General features: G+C 39.4%; 1 protein-coding gene and 1 pseudogene across 5 annotated transcripts in view; one reads left to right on the top strand and one right to left on the bottom strand.

Annotated features, from left to right (window-relative positions):
• FHIP1A (FHF complex subunit HOOK interacting protein 1A) overlaps nucleotides 1-23,284 on the top strand; it is a 307,224-nt gene that overhangs the window by 69,817 nt on the left and 214,123 nt on the right. For all 5 annotated transcript variants that reach the window (XM_002716896.5, XM_051819359.2, XM_008267334.4 and 2 more), the window contains exon 2: nucleotides 14,871-14,973. The gene's annotated coding sequence lies outside the window, so the exon portion shown is untranslated. The remainder of the gene's footprint in view (nucleotides 1-14,870; nucleotides 14,974-23,284) is intronic.
• Nucleotides 1-23,284, bottom strand: part of LOC100357409 (large ribosomal subunit protein uL29-like) — a 44,178-nt pseudogene that overhangs the window by 13,429 nt on the left and 7,465 nt on the right.

Below are 23,284 nucleotides of genomic sequence, written 5' to 3'. Positions count from 1 at the left end.
GGAAGATAATGCCTCTATTTACAGGTGATGACACTGAGTCTTAGAGAACAGAGGCAACCAGTATCATTAGGTTTACCCGTAATTAAAAGCTTTGGATAGTCCCGCTAGGTTCATGCCCTGGTTACTTCTAAGTATGCCTGGATTATGACCAGAAAAGTCTCAAAAGTTCATTGTGTCTAACAGACTGATTGTTTACTGGCACATAAAGTAAATTTCTAAAGGAAATAGGTCATGTTAAAGTTGTGGATTCCTTTTTTGCTCTCTCTTATTCTTGTGTTTTCTTTTTTTTTAAATAAAGCTTTATAGGTTCAGATAAAATCTCCTCAATTCACAATCAAAGGAAAGCTGGCCCTGTCCCCTCTTCTTTTGGCTTCCAGGAAGATCTTATAAAATCTTGCCTAGTCAGATTTTTTTAGTGTATTTGGCCAAAAGAGGGCAAATTATTGGCAGCTGGTAGCATCACCTCATTTTCATGAGATTGTTCTTTGTATTTCAGACTAGTGCCCTTGTAACTTACATTACATAGCCTTAAAACTGCACATAAAAGTTTGCTGTGGAAAAGTAGCAAATGTATGATAAATTGAGAAGGTTAAGGGGAAAACTGTGCTAAGAGCTTCTCATAAATGAATTCTCATCATAAAGTACAATGCTTTCTCCAAGTGACAAATTAACTTGAGAATTGTGCTTTGCATTTTTAAATCATGTGTGGCAGGGAATTCCATTTGTGTTTGAGCCAGAGGTCAAAGCCTCAGCTTATTCCACTTGTACTTTTTGCCTAATAGTGTAGAAAAGAAAACTGTACATGTGGATATTTAATTTACTTTCATTTTGCAAATGAGTTTTGTCTGTGATTCAGTTAGCAAAGAGTTGCTGTGTGTTAAGGCAGGCTGACATATGAAAAGTGTTTCTGCTGAGGTTTGGGGCCAGAGACTTTTGGAAAGGATTTTTGTTCTGACTTGAATTACTCTTTCACTTCAGTGGGGTTATTGAAAAGGATAGCAAAATGTCAGTCATTTATTTCCCTGATGTTGGTTGGATCAAAAAGGTATAAGTGAGCATGGTTGGTCATTCTTTATGCCACCAAGTCAGAATTTTGATTATGACAAAACAACAACAGCAAAAAAACAGAACTCCAGGCAAGGATTTCATGTTTCTATCAGGAATATGTATATTTTTGCCATTTAGGCATTTTGGGGAGGGGAAAAAATACCTGTATTAATGTAAGAGGTTGTACATCTGTGATTTGTTGAACAATAGTGAGAATAAAGAGAAGAATGTTCCTACCTAACTTCTTTGAGTCTATCCAGTGAGTCCTCATGTTTTGTGTGAAGGCATTATGTTTTTCTAGTCATCAATGTCAGTATTTTGAGTTTAGACTGGGTAATTAATAATAGTATCTTTATGCTTTGCATCTTTCTACTCATTTTTCATTTTCCTTTCTTTGGCCTGTGGTCATTTTGCATTTTTGCTTTAGGATTCTAATTTGTAGGGCAGAGACAGTAGGCATGATGTTAGCTAATTGCTGGCTGGTGTGGACTTGACCTTTCAAAGTTGGAGCTTGCTGCCAAAGACCACATTTTTACATGAATGAGGTTTTTTGTTGTTTCAGTGTCCAGGGAATTCTATCTGGAGATCGGTTAGTGCAAAAGAGATTTAAGGGACGTGAGGGGCAGCTGCTTGTCCAGCAGCTCTGGAGGCATGTACCAATCAGTCCCCAACCTGTGGTTATGATCTTTACATTACTTGAGAGTAGATTCAAAGACTGGAGGCTAGGAGATACCCGAAGCAAAACAGGCCTCGGGATTTCCCTGAAGTTCCTTTTAACTCTGGATCTCTCTTGATAGCATTCTTTTTTTGACTTTAGTGTATCTTTTTCCAGTCAGCAAAAAAAAAAAGCAACTAAACAGTATCCTGATTCTATGCAACCTGGTGTGCAACCTAGTATTGTAAAATCTATTTGCATTTAAATAAAGAGGGTAAATCATAGTTGCAATAGCATGCCAATCAGCAGACTCAAACACCATCCATAACTATGTGGGTGTTTTCAAGTTGTGTACTCACCTGTCTGGACAGACACTGGACTTATTTAGGGTTAGGAAATAGACGTGACTATGAGGTGTGTTGTTTATTAAACATATTACCATTGGGTTAGAGTCTGGTGACTGTGGATCCAAACTTAAAGTAACTTTCCTTTAATAATTTAAAATGCCTCTTTCCTGTCGGATGACTTTTTTTTTTAATTTTTTTTTTTTTTTTTTTTAACTTGACAGGCAGAGTTAGTGAGAGAGAGAGAGACAGAGAGAAAGGTCTTCCTTTTCCGTTGGTTCACCCCCCCAAGTGGCCGCTACGGCTGCGTCGCACTGATCCAAAGCCAGGAGCCAGGTGCTTCCCCCTGGTCTCCCAGCGGATGCAGGACCCAAGGACCTGGGCCATCCTCCACTGCCTTCCTGGGTCACAGCAGAGAGCTGGACTGGAAGAGGAGCAACCAGGACAGAATCCGGCGCCCCAACCGGGACTAGAACCTGGGGTGCCGGCGCTGCAGGGATTAGCCTAGTGAGCCGCGGCGCCAGCCTGTCAGATGACTTTTAATGTGTATTCAGGCCACGGATTTAAAAAAAAGAAGTAAAATTCACATGGCACAAATGCTATGAATTTTTTTTTTTTTTTTTTTTTTGGTCAGGAGAATTTAAGAAACGTTAATTGACTTAACACTTGGTTCATTTCTTTGAATTTGGTGGCTCTATATATATAGGATGGGATGATGTATAGCCAGGTCCTTGCCTTCAAGGAGATCATAGCCTCCTGGGGAGGGTAAAAACATGTAAACAAACACACATGTGAACCTGCCTCTGAAGATGTTGGAATCTTTGCTTTTTGCTGTATATTTTGTCGCTATATATTTTATAGCACTTGAGTTACTTCACTGTCTTACTGTTTCCTGCGTTAGGAATTTCACATGAAAGTTAGAGTTTTGTCAGTTAGAGGTTTGTTCAAAAATGCTTTTGAACATTTCTTCTTTCCAGGTTTCAAAGGCAGAAATCTAGGTGGTGATGTCCTGTGTTGTCTATTTATTGGGTTTTTAAAATACACAGCACATTTAGGTGATTTACAATCCAGTGCTAAAATAACTTTGCCTTAATAATGTAAAACAACTTTTTTTCTTGTCAGTAAGTTTTAATGTGTATGAAGGTTATTTGTTCTGCAAGTCTGTGGTAAGACTGTGGAACAAAAACTCCAAATCTGTATGCTTACTTAAACCAATCTTAATTGCATGTATTTCCATATTTATTATATATTTCACCTCTCTCTCCTCCAAGTCAAAAACAGATGTACTTTTGTCTTCTTTGCTTTAAAGTTTCCTGAAATTTTCTTTTTTTTTGTCTCTTGTTACCAAAATATCTTGCATGTTTGGAAAAGAAAATACCAGTGCTTTTTCCTGAAATCAAGGATTTGCTGGATAATATTCTCTAGAATAAGATCTCTAGAATTCTTAGAGAAAGGACTAAATTGGAATAGTGCTGTGCAAGATGAGTGTTTTTTTTTTTTCATGAAATCAAGTTTTATTAAGTGTTGACCAATGCTACTTCTTTCTTTCTCTTTAGAAAAGCTCTATTTACTTTTTTTTGAGAGGCAGAGTTATAGAGAGAGCTTCCATCTGCTGATTCACTTGGCCACAATGGCCAGGGCTGGGCAAGTCTGAAGCCAAGAGCTGGGAGCTTCATCTCTGTCTCCAGTTTGAGTGCAGGGGCCCAAAGACTTGGGCCATCTTCCATTTCTTTCCCAGGTGCATTAGCAGGGAGCTGAATCAGAAGTGGAACAGGCAGGATTGGAATCGGTATTCATATGGGATGCTGGCATTGCAGGTGGCGGCTTAATTCACTACACCACAACACTGGCCTCTCACTGCTACTTTTCTAAGTTTAAGATTAGCCCTTTTTTTCTTTTGGTCATTTTCCTCCCTTTTATAAGTGGTATCTTTAAAATGTTACTTTTAAAATTTATTACAGAATTGAGCAGAATGGATTTTCAAGATTTGTTTTTTATTTATTGGAAGCATAAAGTGACAGAGAGGGGGAGAGTGTGTGTGCTGGTTCACTACCCAAATGACTGCAGCAGTCAGAGGTAGGCCAGGCTGAAGCCAGGAGCCAGGAATTCCATCCAGGTTTCCCATGTGAATGGCTGAAAACCAAGTAGCTGAGCCATCATCTGCTTCCTCCCAGGCATGTTAGTAGGAATGCTAGATCAGAAGTAGAGGCATGACTTGATCCCAGTCATTCTGATACGGTATACAGGTGTCCCACGGACTGCTTAACCCACAGTGGGACAAAGTCCACACCAAAAATATAGCTTTAAAAAATTCTTCCATGGAACTGATGTTGTGGCATAGTGCATAAAGCTGCTGCATTCCATATAGGCACTGTTTTGTGTCCCGGCTGCTTCACTTCTGATCCTAGGAAAGCTGCAGAAGATGCCCAGGTGTTTGGGCCCCTGCCACCAATGTCAGAGACCCAGTTGAAGCCCATGGTTCCTGGCTTTGGCCTGGCCCTTGTTGTGGCCATTTGGGGAGTGAAGCAGCAGATGAAAGATCAATCTTTCTTTGTAACTCTTTCAAATAAATAAATAAAAAAAATCTTTCTTAATGTCTCTTCCTTGACCTCTGAGAGATAAAAACTGACTTCAGTTTGCTTCACTTTAATAATCTTATTTCATTAAAATCTTGCAACATGTTAGTCAAGCTCTAGAATATGATTTTCATAACTGAAGTTTAAACTTTAGACCTAATTTTTATTTGACCTTCTCCCTATGTGAAGAGCGTTAAGGGCAAACTTACCTGGTTATATTTTACAGTTTTACAGAATGATTCCTTTCCTCCTTTCACCTTCTTGACAACTGAGAAAGTCAAGGGAACAATCAACGAACTGATTTAGGATAGCAGAAATTTGTCCAGTGTGCTGGAATTTGCTTCCTCCCTGTTGTGAAAGCTTTTATTTGTGGCATTCAGCGTGATGCTGTGTGAAGGACAGGTGTTTACTCTGGCCTTGACCAAGAATTTGAGATGGAAGATCAGGCTCTGTATAGGAGGTGTTTTGGAACTTCACCAGTCTGTCAGTTTTGTTCTCTATTATTGAAACCGAAGACTAAGTGAAGGCAATGTAATTTCACAACTCACAATACAGCTCTAAAATCTTTTTTTCCTTTGGTTGATGTATTTTAAGCAGTAGAATGTATTTTCCATAAATTTTACTGCCTTCCATTTACTTTTGAATAGAAGCCAATGAAGAGAAATATTTAGAAGGTTATATATAACAATAGAATGAATTGTTAGAAAAGTCCTCCTGTGGCTTTCTTCAATTGTGTGCCCCTGGAAAAACTACTGTAATTTGGTAGTGAAACATGGTAAAATGATGTTATTTACTATTTAGAAATACCACAAATGGGCCTTGCTTTTTAAATTTGCAGGTTCCAAACTTTTAGTTATGCCTCACTAGCTTGATCTTTCCTCATAATGCTTTATATTGATGGAATTAAATGTGACACATTGCAGTGTTGGATCAGCCCCACAGTTCTAAAATGCAAAGTTTAATTAAATTCTGAAGAAAATTATAGATAATGTTTAGTTCAGGAAAAGAGGTTTGTAAATTTTGTTTTTAGCCTAAAGATGTTTCAAGGAAAGAAGGTATCCCAGTGATAGAAGAAAAGAACGTGAAGAATGTCTAATTGTAACTTTCCTGTTGAATCTACAAAAAGATTGTTTAACTTAGAAAGAGCAAGTAGTTTTCTCAAAGCCAAGACTGTGCTGGTCCTAGTGTGGGCAGTTCCCTAGGAGTGGTATTTCTCTTGTGTGTGTGTGTATATGTGTATATGTGTGTGTGTATGTATGTGCATGTCTGCCAGTGCCAGTAGTAAACATGCTAATATGCCATTTGGCCCGAAGCATGAGTTTTATCTTTTGGATATCCAAGGACACATGTGGATGAAGTTCATAGCTTTGTGATACTTGCTTTGAGGCTAATAAGTGGAGAGAGGTGATCTAACTTAATATAATTTCCAAAGAATTCTTTGGAGTCCATCTTCTGACTTGTAAAGGGGCTAGCCACAAACTTTTTTTTTTTTTTTTTAAGATTCTATGTATTAATTTGAGAGGAAGAGCCACAGACAGTGAGAGGGAGAGACAGAGAGAAGGTCTTCTACTAGCTCGTTCACTCGCCAGGTGGCCACAATTGCCAGAGCTGGGCTGATCTGAAGCCAGGAGCTTCTTCTAGGTCTCCTGTGGGAGTGCAGGGGCCCAAGTGCTTGGACCATCTTCCAGTGTTTTCCAGGCCATAGCAGAGAGCAGAATCCAAAGAGGATCAGCCAGGACTAGAACTGGTGCCCATATCGGTTGCCAGTGCTGCAGGCAGAGGATTAACCTATGGTGCCACAGTCCTGGCCCCGTAAAGAAAAGTTTTCTTCTAAGCCTTCAACCAATAACCTCATTAACCTGTGCTTTAGTATCGATGAGTTTATGTGAGCATCTTCTCTAACCTAAACACCTCTCTTTTGTTTTAATGATTAAGGGTAGGTAAATGAAAGGTGGGGTGGAGTTTTAATCTCTGCTACTGTGAGATTTTGCTTATTCGCTAATTTTTTGTGTATAAAGCGTATATTAATTCACTTGCTCATTTATTCTGTCAACAGATTTTAAGTACTTTCTGTATGTGTCAGGCCTGTTATTGATCCTGGAAAGTGAGCAGTGAACAAAGCAGACAAGATTTCTGCTTTCCTGAAACTTATATTTTACTGGGGAATTGGAATATGGATTAATAAAAATTAAATATTCCTTGGTGTGGGTGTTGTGGCACAGTGGATTAACGTGCAGCTTAGGACACCTGTGTCCTGTATTACAGTGTTTAGGATCTGGTCCCATGCCTGCTTCCAATCCAGCTTCTTGCTAATGAACACCCTGGGAGGCAGCAGATGATGGCTCAGCTGATTGGATCCCTACCACCCACATGGGAGCCCTGGATAGAGTTCCTGGTTGCTGGCTTTGACCTGCAGACATCTGGAGAGTGAACCAGTAGATAGAAGATTGATAATTCTCATATATTCTCTCTCTCTTTACGCCTTTCAAAAAAATAAAGAAACTTAAATATTACACATGTATTCACATAGAATATGTGAAAATGGGCCGGCGCTGCGGCTCAATAGGCTAATCCTCCGCTTTGCGGCGCTGGCACCCCGGATTCTAGTCCTAGTCGGGGCTCCGGATTCTGTCCCGGTTGCCCCTCTTCCAGGCCAGCTCTCTGCTATGGCCTGGGAGTGCAGTGAAGGATGGTCCAAGTGCTTGGGCCCTGCACCCACATGGGAGACCAGGAGAAGCACCTGGCTCCTGGCTTCGGATCAGTACGGTGTGCCGGCTGTGGCGGCCATTGGAGGGTGAACCAACGGAAAAGGAAGACCTTTCTCTCTGTCTCTCTCTCACTGTCCACTCTGCCTGTCCAAAAAAAAAAAAAAAAAAAAAGTGAAAATTTTCTATGGTGACAGATGCTATAAACAAAAATAAAAGAGGATTGGAGGTAGAGAATGACGGAGTTGGAAGATTCTTTCTGTTTTGAATAGGGTAGACAGGAAAGGCTTGAGTAATTAGGTCTTATGTAAGCAGAGTCAGAAATGAAGAGAGGAATGATACGTGATGGATAACTGAGGACAGAGGATTCAGGGAGCAGAAAGTATGGCAGACACTGCAAATTGAGGTGAGAAAAGCGTGGTGTGTGTGATAAGTAGTGGGGAGGCCAGTGTGACTGGAGTGAGGAGCAGGCATGATAGCACAGCTCAGCTCGTAGAGCTTCTTAGGAAATTGAGTGAGAACACACTGAGCTGTACTTTGCACATATTACAGAATAAAACACTGTAACAAATGAGGCTTATTTTAGGAGTTCAAGAAGTATTTAATAGTATAAAATTTATTAATGACATTCATCATCTTATTAAATATTAATAGAAAAAAGTTGTATGATCATTTCGAAATTATTTCATAATTTGAGAGTCAGAGAGAGATGGTGAAAGTGTGTTTGAGAGAGTGGCATAGACAGGCTCAGGGAAAGAGAGGGAAGAAGGAAGACAGAGTGCGTTGGTTCACTTCCCAAGTGGGGCTGCGGTTGGAGCCAGGAGCCAGGAGCCAGGAGCCAGGAGCCAGGAGCCAGGAATGAAATCCATTTCTCCCACAAGGAAGTCAGGAACCCAGTTGTCTAAGCTGTCACTGCTACCTCTTAGGCTCTCCAGTAGCAGGGAGCTGGAGTCAGGAATCATAGCTGGAATTGAACCCAGGCATTCTGTTGAGGTAAAAGTATCTTAACCACGAGGCTCAATACCTGCTCCCTGATCACTTATAGTTAAGGCATTTCATAGAATCCAGCACCTATTATTGATTTATTTTTAAAAATTCCTCAAATATAATGGGAAAATATCCTGCAAATAGTGGCATGTCTGTCTCAATCTGAAAACAATCTCAGACTTACTAGGAAATTTGAAACATTCCTGTTAAAGTCAGGAGCAAGATAAAGATATCTACTATTTTCACTTTATATTTTGGTCTTTGTAGTCATAAGCCAATGCAGCTGAGCAAAAGAAAAACAAAGTTCTAAAAATATTAAAATCAGAAATAATTAGGTTATAAAATAATATGGGACAATTATTTTGTAATATTAAGATACATAAGGCCCTTCTAAGTAAGATGGAAAACTGAGAAACCATAAAAGGAGAGAATGATAAATTTGATTAAAAACTCTGGAAAACCTGCATAAGATAAGGAAAAAATAAAATTGGGATACATACTTGCTTCTCATATACGAAGTGACTAATTTTTTTTTTTTTTTTTTTTTTTTTTTTTTTTTTTTTTACAGGCAGAGTGGACAGTGAGAGAGAGAGACAGAGAGAAAGGTCTTCCTTTTGCCGTTGGTTCACCCTCCAATGGCCGCCGCGGAGGCGCGCTGCGGCCGGCGCACCGCGCTGATCCGATGGCAGGAGCCAGGAGCCAGTGCTTTTCCTGGTCTCCCATGGGGTGCAGGATGTATTGGTATATTTTGTGTTAATATAACAAAATATCTGAAGCTGGTAATTTATAAAGAGGTTGATTTAGCTTAGAATACTGGAGGTCTAAGGGCATGGCACTGCTATCTGCTTTGCTTTGGTGAAGGGCTCATTCCAGATGGCATCATGGCAGGCATGAAGTAGAGAAGGAGAGGGAGGTTACGTGATGAGATAGGAAGCAAGAAACGGACGAGGCTTGCTCTGTTGAAATAATCCATGCCTACCAGACTTGACGTCATAGGAGACAGCAATGATCCATTCATAAATGTCAAGCTTCCATGTCCAAACCATCTCCACTAGGGTCCACCTCTTCAAGGTTCTACCACCTGCACACTGCCACATTGGAGACCAGTGTTCCAGCACAGAAAGCTTTGGATGAGAAACAGCATCCAAACCATGACGGGGAGGATAATTTGGATGCTGAAATTACCTCCAGCTTCTCAAAAAAAAAAAAAAACAAAAAAAAAAACAAAAAAAAAAACCAAAAAAACCATAAATTTTGCACTTAGGACATGTCTTACACTCAGTACTTACTTTGTGTTATTAGTGGTTATTATTTTAATTGTGATCACAGAGTTCCCTTGCCTCAGAATTTATTTATTTTAAAGATTGATTTATTGAAAGATAGAGAGGGTAAGATGGGAGAGAGAGAGAGAAATATCTTCTATGCCTAGTTCACTCCACAAATGTCTGCAACAGTCAGTTCTAGGCCCGGCCAAAGCCAAAAATTAAGAACTCCATTTGGGTTTCCCACATGGGTGCCAGGGGCCCAAGTACGTGGGTCGTCTTCAGCTGCCTTCTCTGGATCTGAAGTAAAGTAACTGGGACTTGAACTGATATGGCATACTGGGGTCATAAGTGCTGGTTTAACCCACTGCACCACAATGTTGGCTCCACAAGTTTATTTTTAACAGTTGATTCTGGAAGAGGAAGCCCAGCCCATCTCACTATAAGTACTGGTTAATAAGTATCACATCAGGTTAATCATTGAGAATGTTATTTTTTTTAGCATTTTTTAAAGATTTATTTATTTAATTGAAAGTCAGAGTTACACGGGGGGGGGGGAGGGGGAAGGGGGGAAGAGAGAGAGAGAGAGAGATGTTCTATCTGATGGTTCACTGCCCAATTGGCCGCAGTGGCTGGAGCTGTGCTGATCCGAAGCCAGGAGCTTCTTCCGGGTCTCCCATGTGGGTGCAGGGGCCCAAGGACTTGGGCCATCTTCCACTACTTTCCTAGGCCACAGCAGAGAGCTGGATCAGAAGTGGAGCAGCTGGGTCTCGAACCAGCGCCCATATGGGATGCTGGCCCTTCAGGCCAGGGTGTTAACCCACTGCACCACAGCACCAGCCCTGAGAATATTATTTTAAAATACATTTCTTGGAAGATATCAATACAATATATGCAAACCAAAAATGTCAAATAATATTGGAAAACATTGGATTAACAAAACCAGACAGACTTCTTTTCCACAGGCCTTCTTAGAGCTCTAATACATGTAATATGATTTGTGAATATTCAGGAGGGATATTTAGAATGCAGCATTTTCCAAATGTGATTGCAAACCATAATGGCATTTTGTTTTGTTTTTAAGAAACATTAGTAGTCGCATTGGGAACCATCATTTTAAAATTTGATAACTTTGGTTTTTGATTTTAATACGTTGAGTTGGTCATCTTCATTATTCATTTAACAGATCAATGTTCCCGGCTTTTTTTTTTTTTTTAAATTTAAGAGTTGGCAAGACAGAGACAGGCATACAGACAGACTTACAGAGCTCCCTTTTGCTCATTCACTCCCCAAATGCCTACAGTGGCTAAGACTGGGTCAGGTCAAAACTAGGAACTGGTTCTCAGTTAAAACACAGGGATGGCAGGGACACAACTACTTGAACCATCACCTGCTGCCTCCCAGGGTCTCTTCATTGACAGGAAGTTGGAATCTGAAGCCGGAGCCCGGAATTGAACCCATGTACCCTGATCTGGGTGCTCTAACCCCAGGGTCTTAACTGCTAGGCCAGATTTCTGCCTTCTGGTTTATCCTTACAATTCTTGTGATGTTGGCCTGTTTTCCCTCCCCTTTGAGATAGACGCCTGAAACTCAGTAATTTGGTCTATAGTTGAGACTCTCTCAAAGTCATCCAAATTACCTTGAGTTTCTTGGGTAAATGGAGAATTCTATAAAATTAATTGAAGTCTCTGGATTATTGAATGAAAATTGAAGATTGAAGTTTCATTTGATTCAACTTTTTTCATTTGCTGTTCAGAGAGAGACATGGAATCAACTTTGAAGACAGCCTCTTGAGGAATTATGAGCTTGATATGTAGAAGGTGGCATTACTGTGGGAAGGAGAATATAGGGCTTCTGCTTCTGTCTTTGCCATTTACTAGCTACTTAGTTTTGAACAGGTCACTTAGCCTTCTCTTCTCGTTTTATCATCTATAAAATTCAGGGATTTAATTTGGGTGAGCAGTATGGGTCCATCCATTTTAAGCATGCTAAGTTATTAGCATGCTTAATAGAATTAATGAAGATTGTGTGCCTATGTAAGATATTTTGTTCTATTCTGCATTTCTATATGTAAAAATAATGTATCATGTGTCCTAGTACAGCCCTTTTGGAGAATGAAGTTATTCAGCAGTTAACTCATAGTCAGCTTTATGTATTTGAGAACTTGTATCATTTGAGATTTCTCTCTCTGTTGGTTGATTTGTTAAATACCCTCCAGAAAAGCATTCTTTTAATCACAGGTCACTTAATACAATAGATTGGATAAATCTACACCTCCTGTGTGAATACCCTCTACATTTGTTTCTCTAATGTACAGAGAAATCCAGGATGTGAATATTAATTTTCTGCCTCCCACTAGTGTTCATTTGGTGATTTTGCTGTGCTTTTTGTTCCCTCTCTACCTAAGAGCAGATTTGTGAACCTGGCCCGATAGAGTCTAAATTCACTGAATTGATGCCATCTGGAATGAACCTTAAATTTTGTTCTTGACATTAAGGATATGACATAGATATTACACAGAAGGACTGTACGCCTGAATGTGATTTTCTTGTGCGGAGGTAGACTGGTGTGTTAGAAGAAAAACATTTAACTGAATTGGTGACTGCCATCTTAGCAGGAGACTTATTTTTGTTTTTAAATGAGATGACAACTGAGAGAATTATCTAGAACCAGTGAATTTAAGGAGAATCCTTTCAGTTTACTTGAGTTCTGTGTTTAACCTTGCCTTTGGTGTCATTCTGTGCATTACTGTCAAAGGACTCAGCTTCCTTTGAAGTCTTTAAGTGTTGCTGATGGTAGAACGTAATAGTGGTTCTTAGTAAAACCCTTTCTGATACACAGTGATGCCTTATTACCTAAGTAAAAGCATATGTGTATGAGTGCCTACAAATGTAGAATGTAAGGGGAGGATATATGATAATGGACACTGAGAGGGGAGAAGTGTTTCTCATGAATTAGGGATGCCCTTTCATAATTGACGAGCTGCAGAATGAGGAAAGGCTTGAAATCACCCGAAAAAGCATCTGGAAGCAATCTGTAATTTTTAAGTGGCAGCAGAAGAGCCTGTACTGCTCCAGTATGTGATGATAAAACTGTTCATGTGGGATTATGGAAGAAGTAGAATTTTGTTACTTGCAAAACCATTTGTGATTACATGCCCAGAGATTTGATTATGAGGTAATACTGCTAGTTCCCCGGTGATTAATAAATGATGAATTGATTAGAGTGAAGGCAGCTGATTTGAGAGCATTGAGCAAATTGGAATATTAAGAATTTGTTTATTTGCAATTGAAATATTATTCTTTACTTTTCATGCCCCACCCAGTTCATGCTTCATTATCAATACTATGCCCAGTTTTGAAGATTTTGGTCACACTGTCTATGCTTTCCTTTTCCTCATTTTTTCCCTTTCATGTAACATTTGTTATAAGGAAAAGAATTCTATTCTAATCCAAGCTTTTGAAGCCAACTATAGGTTGAAAACTTGTAAACATGTGTGTGCGCACACACACATATAAACCTTTTTTTTTTTTAAAGACAGAGTCAGAGAGAGGTAGAGACAGAGAGAGAGGCCTTCCATCCGCTGGTTCACTCCCCAGATGGCTGCAACGGCCAGAGCTGCACTGATCCGAAGCCAGGAGCCAGGAGCTTCTTCCGGGTCTCCCATGTGGGTGCAGGGGCCCAAGGACTTGGACCATCTTCTGCTTTCCCAGGCCATAGCAGAGAGCTGGATTGGAAGAGGAGCAGCCTGGACTAGAACCAGCACCCATATGGGTTGCCGGTGCTTCAAGCCAGGGCTTTAACTCTCTGTGCCACAGCACTGGCCCTATAAAACCTCTTATAGTGACTTCTGGAGAATCATCTTTTATTATATTGGACTATTGCAGAAAAACTGTTATATCAATGAGAGGCTCACCCTTTATGGACTAGTAAATTCTTACCATATAGCTATTTTGAAAGGACATTTGTTATGCAAGATTCTGACTTGGATTGTTCATTAAGATACCTATCCAAAGATGAGGAAATATATTTGCTTAAGTGAATTATTTAGTTGTGTTAAATTTGACTCTTCCTTAGTTATTGGGCATTTAAATGGTGTCTGTGCTCTAAATTTAAGTATGGTATTTATTTGTTTCTTAAAAATTGCTCTTTCTGGGAAATTTCCTCTTGCTTCCATCTATTGGGATGTTGAATAATGGCCTCCTGTGGTTTTGCGTAGTGTTTATATTAGCTTCTGCCTTTTATACTAACCAAGTGTTGGAGGTTAGTCTTTTTAGATGATCTTCCTGCTGTACTGGGCATCTCTAGCTTTTGTTCTCTGTGTTCCTCTCAGGTAGGATAATTTCTCAGCTTGCCTTCCTTCAGATCTAAGTTTTTCTGGTTGGACAGTAGGAATTAAACTATACATTTGTGTTTTGAAACTTGCCTGAACACTTATCCCAATGACATGAGATATGTGTCTATGACAAAGGAGGCTTTTGTCCAGCAGAAGGCAAAAAATTGGATTTTCAGCTGTCAGGGTCTAGATATGTCATAGGTACCAGGAATACATTGTGACTGTTGTACATATTTGGGAAGTTTATTATTATAAAAGTTATTAGTGGTTATTTCTTGGTATATCATCATTTTCTTAATATGATGCTGCTAATTCACAGATGTGGATTCATTTCATATTTTTTTCTTTTCAAAAAGAAGTGTATCATTACTTATCTCCTCTTAGGAAAGACTCCTGCTTTACTTTCTGCCACTCAGCAGAAGTTTTCATTTTTGAACAGCATTCAAATTTCTAAATAAATAATTTTTTTTTGACAGGAAGAGTTAGAGAGAGAGAGACAGAGAGAAAGTTCTTCCTTCCGTTGGTTCACCCCACAAATGGCTGCTACAGTCGGTGCACTGTGCCAGTCTGAAGCCAGGAGCCAGGTGCTTCCTCCTGGTCTCCCATGCAGGTGCAGAGGCCCAAGCACTTGTGCCATCTTCCACTGCCTTCCTGGGCCACAGCAGAGAGCTGGACTGGAAGAGGAGCAACCGGGACAGAACTGGTGCCCCAACCAGGACTAGAACCTGGGGTGCCTGCGCTGCAGGCAGAGGATTAGCCTAGTGAGCTGTAGCGCTGGCCTAAATAATTTTTTTATTATTATTTTGAATGATAAAGCTAAGTCCGGTCTCAACAACAAGTAGTGGTAAATGAGAGGGGGAAAAAAACCAGAGATACTTTTAAAAGATTTTGTAGTTTATTAGTGATTGAGAAATATGTTTTATTCCTTTTCATAGATTTTGAAATTTGTCTTCTCTAGGTTTCCAACGGAGCCAAATGTTGGAGCTGTCTTTACTGCTCCTGTGAAGAGTGAAGTGAGCAAATACATCCCAGTGGTAGGCTTTTGAAGAGAGCAATTACAGGTAAATGTCTCATTTTCTTACCATGATTGATATGTGTTCAGCAATGTTCAATAATTTATTATACTTTTTAAAAAACAAACCTACTTGAACTTACATATCCAGCAGATTGTTGTCTTGTTCAAAACAGTCTTTTTGCAAGGCTGTACTCTGTCCTTTGCTCAGAGTGTTTACAATTTTTTCTTTGGGAAATGCTAGCATTCTTGTAAGCATTCTGTGTGCTGTGGCGGTGAATCTCATCCTTTAGGGTATGTTTGGGAAATAGTCTAAACTCATTTATAGATAAGGTGACAAATCTGGGGCACCCTAATTTTGATTAAATAAAATCAAGAAGGATCAATAACACAAGGAAATCAGTTTTTCTTTTTATCACGTGTGTGTTTATTTGAAGACTCATTTACTTTTAAGATGAGGTGACTGAGTTTCAGACAATGGTAGTATTATTAAAATAAGCAGTGTGGGTGTTGTGATGGGGCAGGTTAAGCTGCCACTTGGGGTGCCTGCATCCTACTGTCAGAGTGCCTGGGATCTACTCTCACCTTAGCTCCTGAGCCAGCTTCCTGGTAATGCGCCTGGGAGGCAGCAGATGATAGACCAGATATTTGGATTCCTGCTTCCTGGCTTTGACATGACCCAACCCTGGCTTTTGTGGCATTTGGGGAATGAACTGGAAGCTGTAAGGTAGAAGATTGATATCTCCTCTCTCTCTCTATCTCTTCTCCTCCACCTCTTCCTCCTCCTCTCTGTAGCTCTGCCTTTCAAATAAAAACTTTATATATATATATATATATATATATGTGAAGCCTAATCAATTATATATATATTGATTAGGCTTCACAGTTTATGGAGAAGTATGTTTATCTGAATGGATGATTGTTGATACACTTTCATATTAAAATCAGTTAATTAATCAGTACATCTGTCAGTGTTGTAAAAAGGTTCCTGTATTAATTGGGTTAAATAAGATGATTTCTAAACTTCTTTAAAAGGGTTACTTCTAAGGCTTTATAATTTGCCTCTTAAAATTACCCCCTGGAAGTGTGTTTTGTAATTTTTTCAAAGTGTTATTAGAGTGCTTGTTAAAAATATGCATGAAAATCCTGAATTACTATACCTTCATCTAGTGTGTCAGAATTAGAATGAAACCAGTAAGATGCAGGACTTGGGAATTTGTGTTTTCCAAATATGTGTCACCAAAAGAGTGATATCCCAGATGCAGAAAAATCAGATTTTTACCTAATCTTCACCTTTTTAAAAAAATTTAAAGCTTTTATATAGTTATATACTCGACTTTTGCTTTGAATAAGACATTGCCAGTATTTTTAGTGTACTCTTCTAACACAGGGTTATATCTTAGTCAAGTTGCCAATAAAGGGTGATGGCTAGATGGTAGAAGCCCCAGCATCTGTCTATATTCATTTTAGCATCCAATCTAGTGTTTTTCATTAAATATTGTTATCAAAGTTTGGCTTTACAGTTTATGGTTCACAGATAAAGTACTTTGTTTCTTGTGCCTTGGGATTTTGTGAAGCACTTTGAGTCCTCCAAATTAAGGGAAGTATTAACATGAAATGAAGCCGTGACTTATTTTTTCAAGATTTCTTTATTTGAAAGGCAGAGTTATATACATATACACACATTCAGAACTTTTCATCTGCTGATTCACTCCCCAAGTGGCCACAATGGGCAGGACAGGGCCAGGCCACAAACAGGAGCCAGGAACTCCATTTCAGCTTCCCCTGGGGGTGGCCGGGAACATCTGTTGTTGCTTTCCCAGGTGCATCGGCAGGGAAGTTGGATAAGAAATGGAGCATCCATGACTCGAACAGTTGCTCATATGAATGCGAGTGTTGTAGGCAGCAGCTTAATTGCTGTGCCACAACACTGGCCCCAGTGTTAACTTTTTAGATATGTAAACACATTTTTGTTCTCATTTTATTCGAAAGCATGGAGAAAAAGACACACACACACACACACACACACAGATATCTTATATTTGGTGGATCACTTCTCACATGGTCATCACAGCTAGGGCAGGGACAGACTTAAGCCAGGAGCCTGGAACTCAATCTTGGTCTTCCAAGTGGGTGGCAGGGACTCAAGCACTTGAACCATCACCTGCTGCCTCCCAGAATATACATCAGCAGGAAACTAGTTTGCAAATGGCAGAGCTGTGACTTGACCCAGGTGACTCAATATAGGATGTGGTTGTCCTAAGCTGTATTTTAAATACTGTGGCAAATGCTTGAACATAGATATTGTCAATCTACAAACAAATTATACCTATTAAAGTTATATAGCTTCTAAAGTTATATACTATATCATAGCATCTTACGCATGTTAACATTAAGAGGTAATATATGGGGAAGAGATGCCATGTTCTGAGAGCAAGGTGAGAGCAGATTTTGGTAGCCCATGTCACTGGTGATATTGACTGAGGGAGAACCCTGTGGCTCACACTGACCTTGAGTCTGGCCTGGAGTGCTGGCGGGGGCGGGGAGCAGGGTATTGACCTAATCCTGTGAAAGAAGATAACATTTCTTTCTCCTCACAAATGTGCCCAGTGACCAGCAGAGAGAACGTACTATCTTAATGTAAGCAGAAGCTGTGGCAGCTCACACACATGCAACTGACTAGGAGATTTTACCAGAGGGAATAATCACATTCCCCACTGACTTTGAGTCTTGCCTGGAGGGTTGCTGGGGCACTCACTCAAGACTGTGAATTGCTCGCATCTCTCCACTCTATCAAAGACAAATCTTTGAGAATACATCAGTCAAAAAAGAAGAAAAAATTTGAAAAATTGAATATAGTGTTTGAGGTTTATGGTATACTATCAAAGAACCCAACATATGGGTCTTAGGAGTTCCTGAAGGTGTGGAGAGAATAGATTAGAAAGCCCATTCAGTGAAATAATACCAGAAACTTCTCTAAATTTGAAGAAAGGGACATTCAAGTACAGGAAGCATATAGAAAGAAAGACCTTCCAGACAGAGATCTAAGATGGTTGAATAGAGTATAGACACACTAACTTAAATTGTTGTGGGATATGAAAAGAACAAAGGAAGGACTGTTTTCAGGGGTCTGACAGAAATTTTCGATGAAGAAGTTAAAAAAACAACAGCCAAGACTACATGGGAAGAGTAGAGAAAACAGACACTGCTGCAACCAGCTACGTGGTACAGACAGCTGCTGGCTGTGAGCTGCCATCTTACATCAAGTTAGGAAGAAATCGCATGCACCCCACTGCTCGCAACTTTAGCTGAGAGGGAATTCCATAGTCACCTTCTGTTACTTCAGCCTGAAGAGCTGACTGGGATCTGAGCAATGGCTGAGTTTGGAGCAGGAAGCTGCTTTGCTTCATGCCCCTCCCCATTTCCCATAGAGCACCATACTTGGTGCATCATGCCTCTGTTCTACCAGCATCATAGTCAGTCCGGGCAGAGGACAGATTCCCTGCATCTTGCAGCTGTGAGAACTTTTGGCATTAGCCCCAGAGCTATGCTCACACACTATATGTCAGTAAGGGGATTCACCTAGCTTCTGGCAGCTAACACCAGAAGCAGGCCTTAAAAAAATTTGCTCCCCTGGGAGATCTGGGTAATGACCCCACTACACACTATAACACCAGGACTGTAACAGTTCATTCTAAATTTCTGGGTGCCACTGAAATCTACTTAGGATATAGGAAAAAACCTACCTACATTCCTGCTCTCTGGACTTATACCCTCCAGTGTAAACTCTCCTGTGTACCGTGTAGTCACCTTGTAGGACTGGAACAAGGTCCAGTTTACATCTTCTAGTTCTAGGACTAGTGCTATTCGTATTATAAGCTACAGCACAGTTGGGCTCTCCTAGTGGACCTGAGGAAGGGTCCATCCACAACAGTCCTAGGACATGGCAGATACAGGAGATGTGAAGAAGCAAGGTACACTGATGCCTCCAAAAGAACACGATATTCCTCCAGATTTAGACCCTGAACTGAAAGAAATCCATGAAATGACAGAGAATTCAAAATAATGGTTGTAAGGAAACTGAATGAGGTGCAAGAGAACACAGATTAAAGAAATGAGGAAATCAATGAGTGACATAAATGAAAATATAAGGAGATAGAACTCATCAAGAAGAATCAAATAGAAGTTCTGGAGATGAACTCCTCAATCAATAGAATAAAAACTATGAGAGCTTTAACAGCAGAACAAGTGGAGGAAAGAATTTCTGACCTCGAGGACAAGAATTTTGAAATAACCCAATCAGAATAAAAATAAAAATTAAAAAGAATGATGAAAGTTTATGTGAAATATGGGATACCATTGAATGACCAAATATTTGTATTATAGATATTCCTTAAGGAGAAGAAAAGGAAAAGGGCACTGAGAACTTGCCAAATGAAATAATAGTCGAAAACTTCCCAGGTCTTGAAAGAGACATGGACATCCAGACACAAGAAGCTCAAAGAACTCCAGGCAGATTCAGTCCAAAAAGGTTTTCTCCAAGACATATTGTCATCAAATTGTCAAAAGTTAAAGACAAGGAGAGAATCCTAAAGGAAGAGAAAAGCGTTAAGTTACGGATAAAGGAAAAACAGTTAGATTAGCATCATACTTCTTAATGGAAACCCTCTAGGTCAGAAGAGAGTGGGATGATATATACAAGGTCTTAAAAGAAAAAATCTTCCAACCAAGAAATTATATCCAACAAAACTATCCTTAAAAAGTGAAGGAGAAATAAAGTATTTTTCAGATAAGCAAAAACCAAGAGAATTCACCACAAGACAAGCCTTACAAGAAATTCTGGAGGGCATCTACATTAGAAGTAAACATCATGAAAACACACAATACAACCAAATTCACTAACAGAACATGTAGAATTGTTACCCAGTTAAAAATCAGTAATCTCTCAGTGCTGGCCTTGAATATAAGTGGATTAAATTCACCAACCAAAAGGCTTAGGTTGGCTAAATGGATAAAAACCACACACACCCCCATGTGCTGCCTACAAGAAACTTACTTCATAAACGTATACACAGACTGAAAATGAAGGCTTGGAAAAAGATATGCCAAGTAAATGGAAACCAAAAGTATGCAGGTATAACTATGCTCACATCAGATAAAACAGACTTTAAATCAAAAACTTTAAAAAGAGATAAAGAAGGACATTATATTTGGATCAAAGTTTCAATTCAGCAAGAAGATGTAACAATTGTAAATATGTGTACACTCAACACAATACCATCCATATATATAAAGAAAATACTATTAGAACTAAAAGGAGAGAAAGACTCCAATACAAAAGTACCAGGTGATTTCAACACCCCATTCTCATCAATGGATAGATCATCCAGACAAAAACATCAATAAATATACATTGGGGTTGAAACATACTTTCGAGCAAATTGACCTAACAGACATTTACAGAATATTTCACCCAGCAGCTACAGAATAAACTTAACCAAGGACGTTAAAGATCTCTACGATGAAAATTACAAAACCTTAAAGAAAGAAATAGAAGAGGATACCAAAAAAATGGAAAAATCTTCCATGCTCATGGATTGGAAAAATCAATATCATCAAATTGTCCATTCTCCCAAAAGCAATTTATAGATTCAATGCAATACCAATCAAAATACCGAAGACATTCTTCTCAGACCTGGAAAAAATGATGCTGAAATTCATATGGAGACACAGGAGTCCTCGAATAGCTAAAGCAATCTTGTACAACAAAAACAAAGCCGGAGGCATCACAATACCAGATTTCAGGACATACTACAGGGCAGTTGTAATCAAAACAGCATGGTACTGGTACAGAAACAGATGGATAGATCAATGGAACAGAACAGAAACACCAGAAATCAATCCAAACATCTACAGCCAACTTATATTTGATCAAGGATCCAAAACCAATCCCTGGAGTAAGGACAGTCTATTCAATAAATGGCGCTGGGGAAATTGGATTTCCATGTGCAGAAGCATGAAGCAAGACCCCTACTTTTCACCTTACACAAAAATCCACTCAACATGAATTAAAGACCTAAATCTACACCCTGACACCATCAAATTATTAGAGAGCATTGGAGAAACCCTGCAAGATATAGGCACAGGCAAAGATTTCGAAAAGACCCCAGAAGCACAGGCAGTCAAAGCCAAAATTAACATTTGGGATTGCATCAAATTGAGAAGTTTCTGTACTGCAAAAGAAACAGGAAAGTGAAGAGGCAACCCACAGAATGGGAAAAAATATTTGCAAACTATGCAACACATAAAGGGTTGATAACCAGAATCCACAAAGAAATCAAGAAACTCCACAACATCAAAACAACCCACATAAGAGATGGGCCAAGGACCTCAATAGACATTTTTCAAAAGAGGAAATCCAAATGGCCAACAGACACATGAAAAAATGTTCAAGATCACTAGCAATCAGGGAAATGCAAATCAAAACTACAATGAGGTTTCACCTCACCCCGGTTAGAATGGCTCACATCCAGAAATCTACCAACAATAGATGCTGGAGAGGATGTGGGGAAAAAGGGACACTAACCCACTGTTGGTGGGAATGTAAACTGGTTAAGCCACTATGGAAGTCAGTCTGGAGATTCCTCAGAAACCTGAATATAACCCTATCATTCAACCCAGCCATCCCACTCCTTGGAATTTACCCAAAGGAAATTAAATTGGCAAACTAAAAAGCTGTCTGCACCTTAATGTTTATTGCAGCTCAATTTACAATAGCTAAGACCTGGAACCAACTCAAATGTCCATCAACAGTAGACTGGATAAAGAAATTATGGGACATGTACTCTGTAGAATACTATACAGCAGTCAAGAACAATGAAATCTGGTCATTTGCGACAAGATGGAGGAATCTGGAAAACATCATGCTGAGTGAATTAAGCCAGTCCCAAAGGGACAAGTATCATATGTTCTCCCTGATCGGTGACAACTAACTGAGCACCAAAGGGGAAACTTGTTGAAGTGAAATGGACACTATGAGAAACAGTGACTTGATCAGCCCTTGTTCTGACTGTTGATGTACAATGTAATACTTTATCCATTTCAGTATTTTTTTTTGTTCTAGTACTATTGGTTGAACTCTGTAATTAACACACAATTATTTTTAGGTGTTTAAATTTTAACTGAAAAGTGATCCCTGTTAAATATAAGAGTGGGAATAAGAGAGGGAAGAAATGTACAATTTGGGACATGCTCAATCAGACTTGCCCCAAATGTTGGGGTTAGAAATGTGCTGGGGATTCTGATACAATCCCATCAAGATTGCATTTACCAGTGCCATCTCACTAGTCCAAGTGATCAATTTCAGTTCACAGTTGATCACATTGATAGGTCTAAGAGTCAAAGGGATCACATAAACAAGACTAGTGTCTGCTAATACTAACTGATAGAAAGGGAGAGAACGACCCAACATGGGAAGCGGGATACACAGCAGACTCATAGAACGGCAGTTGTCCTAAATAGCACTCTGGCCTCAGAATCAGCCCTTAAGGCATTTGGATCTGGCTGAAGAGCCCATGAGAGTATTTTAGGCATGGAAAGCCAAGACACTCTGGGAAAAAAAAAAAAAAAGGAAACCTAAATGAAAGATCTCTGTGAGTGAGATCCCAGTAGAAAGAATGGGGCCATCAAAGAAGGAGGTACCTTTCTCTGAAGGGAGGAGAGAATTTCCACTTTGACTATGACCATGGCGGAATAAGATCGAAGTCGGTGTACTCAAAGGGCTTCCATAGCCTTGGCAACTCATGACTAGAGCCTAGGGAGATTTCTGATGCCATAAACAAGAGTGTCAAATTGTTAAGTCAACAACAGGAGTCACTGTGTACTTACTTCTTATGTGGGATCTGTCCTTAATGTGTTGTCCAATGTGAAATAATGCTATAACTAGTACTGAAACAGTATTTTACATTTTGTGTTTCTGTGTGGGTGCAAACTGATGAAATCTTTACTTAATATATACTGAATTGATCTTCTTTATATAAAGATAATTGAAAATGATTCTTGATGTGAATGGAATGGGAGAGGGAGCAGGAGATGGGAGGGGTGCGAGTGGGAGGGAAATTATGGGGCGGAAAGCCGTTGTAATCCATAAACTGTACTTTGGAAATTTATATTTACTAAATAAAAATTTAAAAAATCAAAAACAAGAGCAGTAGAATACTCATAAATACTTGGAAATTAAACAACATGCCAATGAATGATCAATGGATCTTTGAAGAAATGAAAAAGGAAATAAAAAATTAAATGAAAATGAAAACAACATTTCAAGACCTGTGGAATATAGCAAAAACAGTATCAAGGGA

Source organism: Oryctolagus cuniculus, chromosome 8 (genome assembly GCF_964237555.1).
Source record: "Oryctolagus cuniculus chromosome 8, mOryCun1.1, whole genome shotgun sequence".
NCBI classification, from domain to species: Eukaryota; Metazoa; Chordata; class Mammalia; order Lagomorpha; family Leporidae; genus Oryctolagus; species Oryctolagus cuniculus.
The sequence above is the reverse complement of the archived record's forward strand: the minus strand, read 5'-3'. Positions and strand labels throughout refer to the sequence as shown.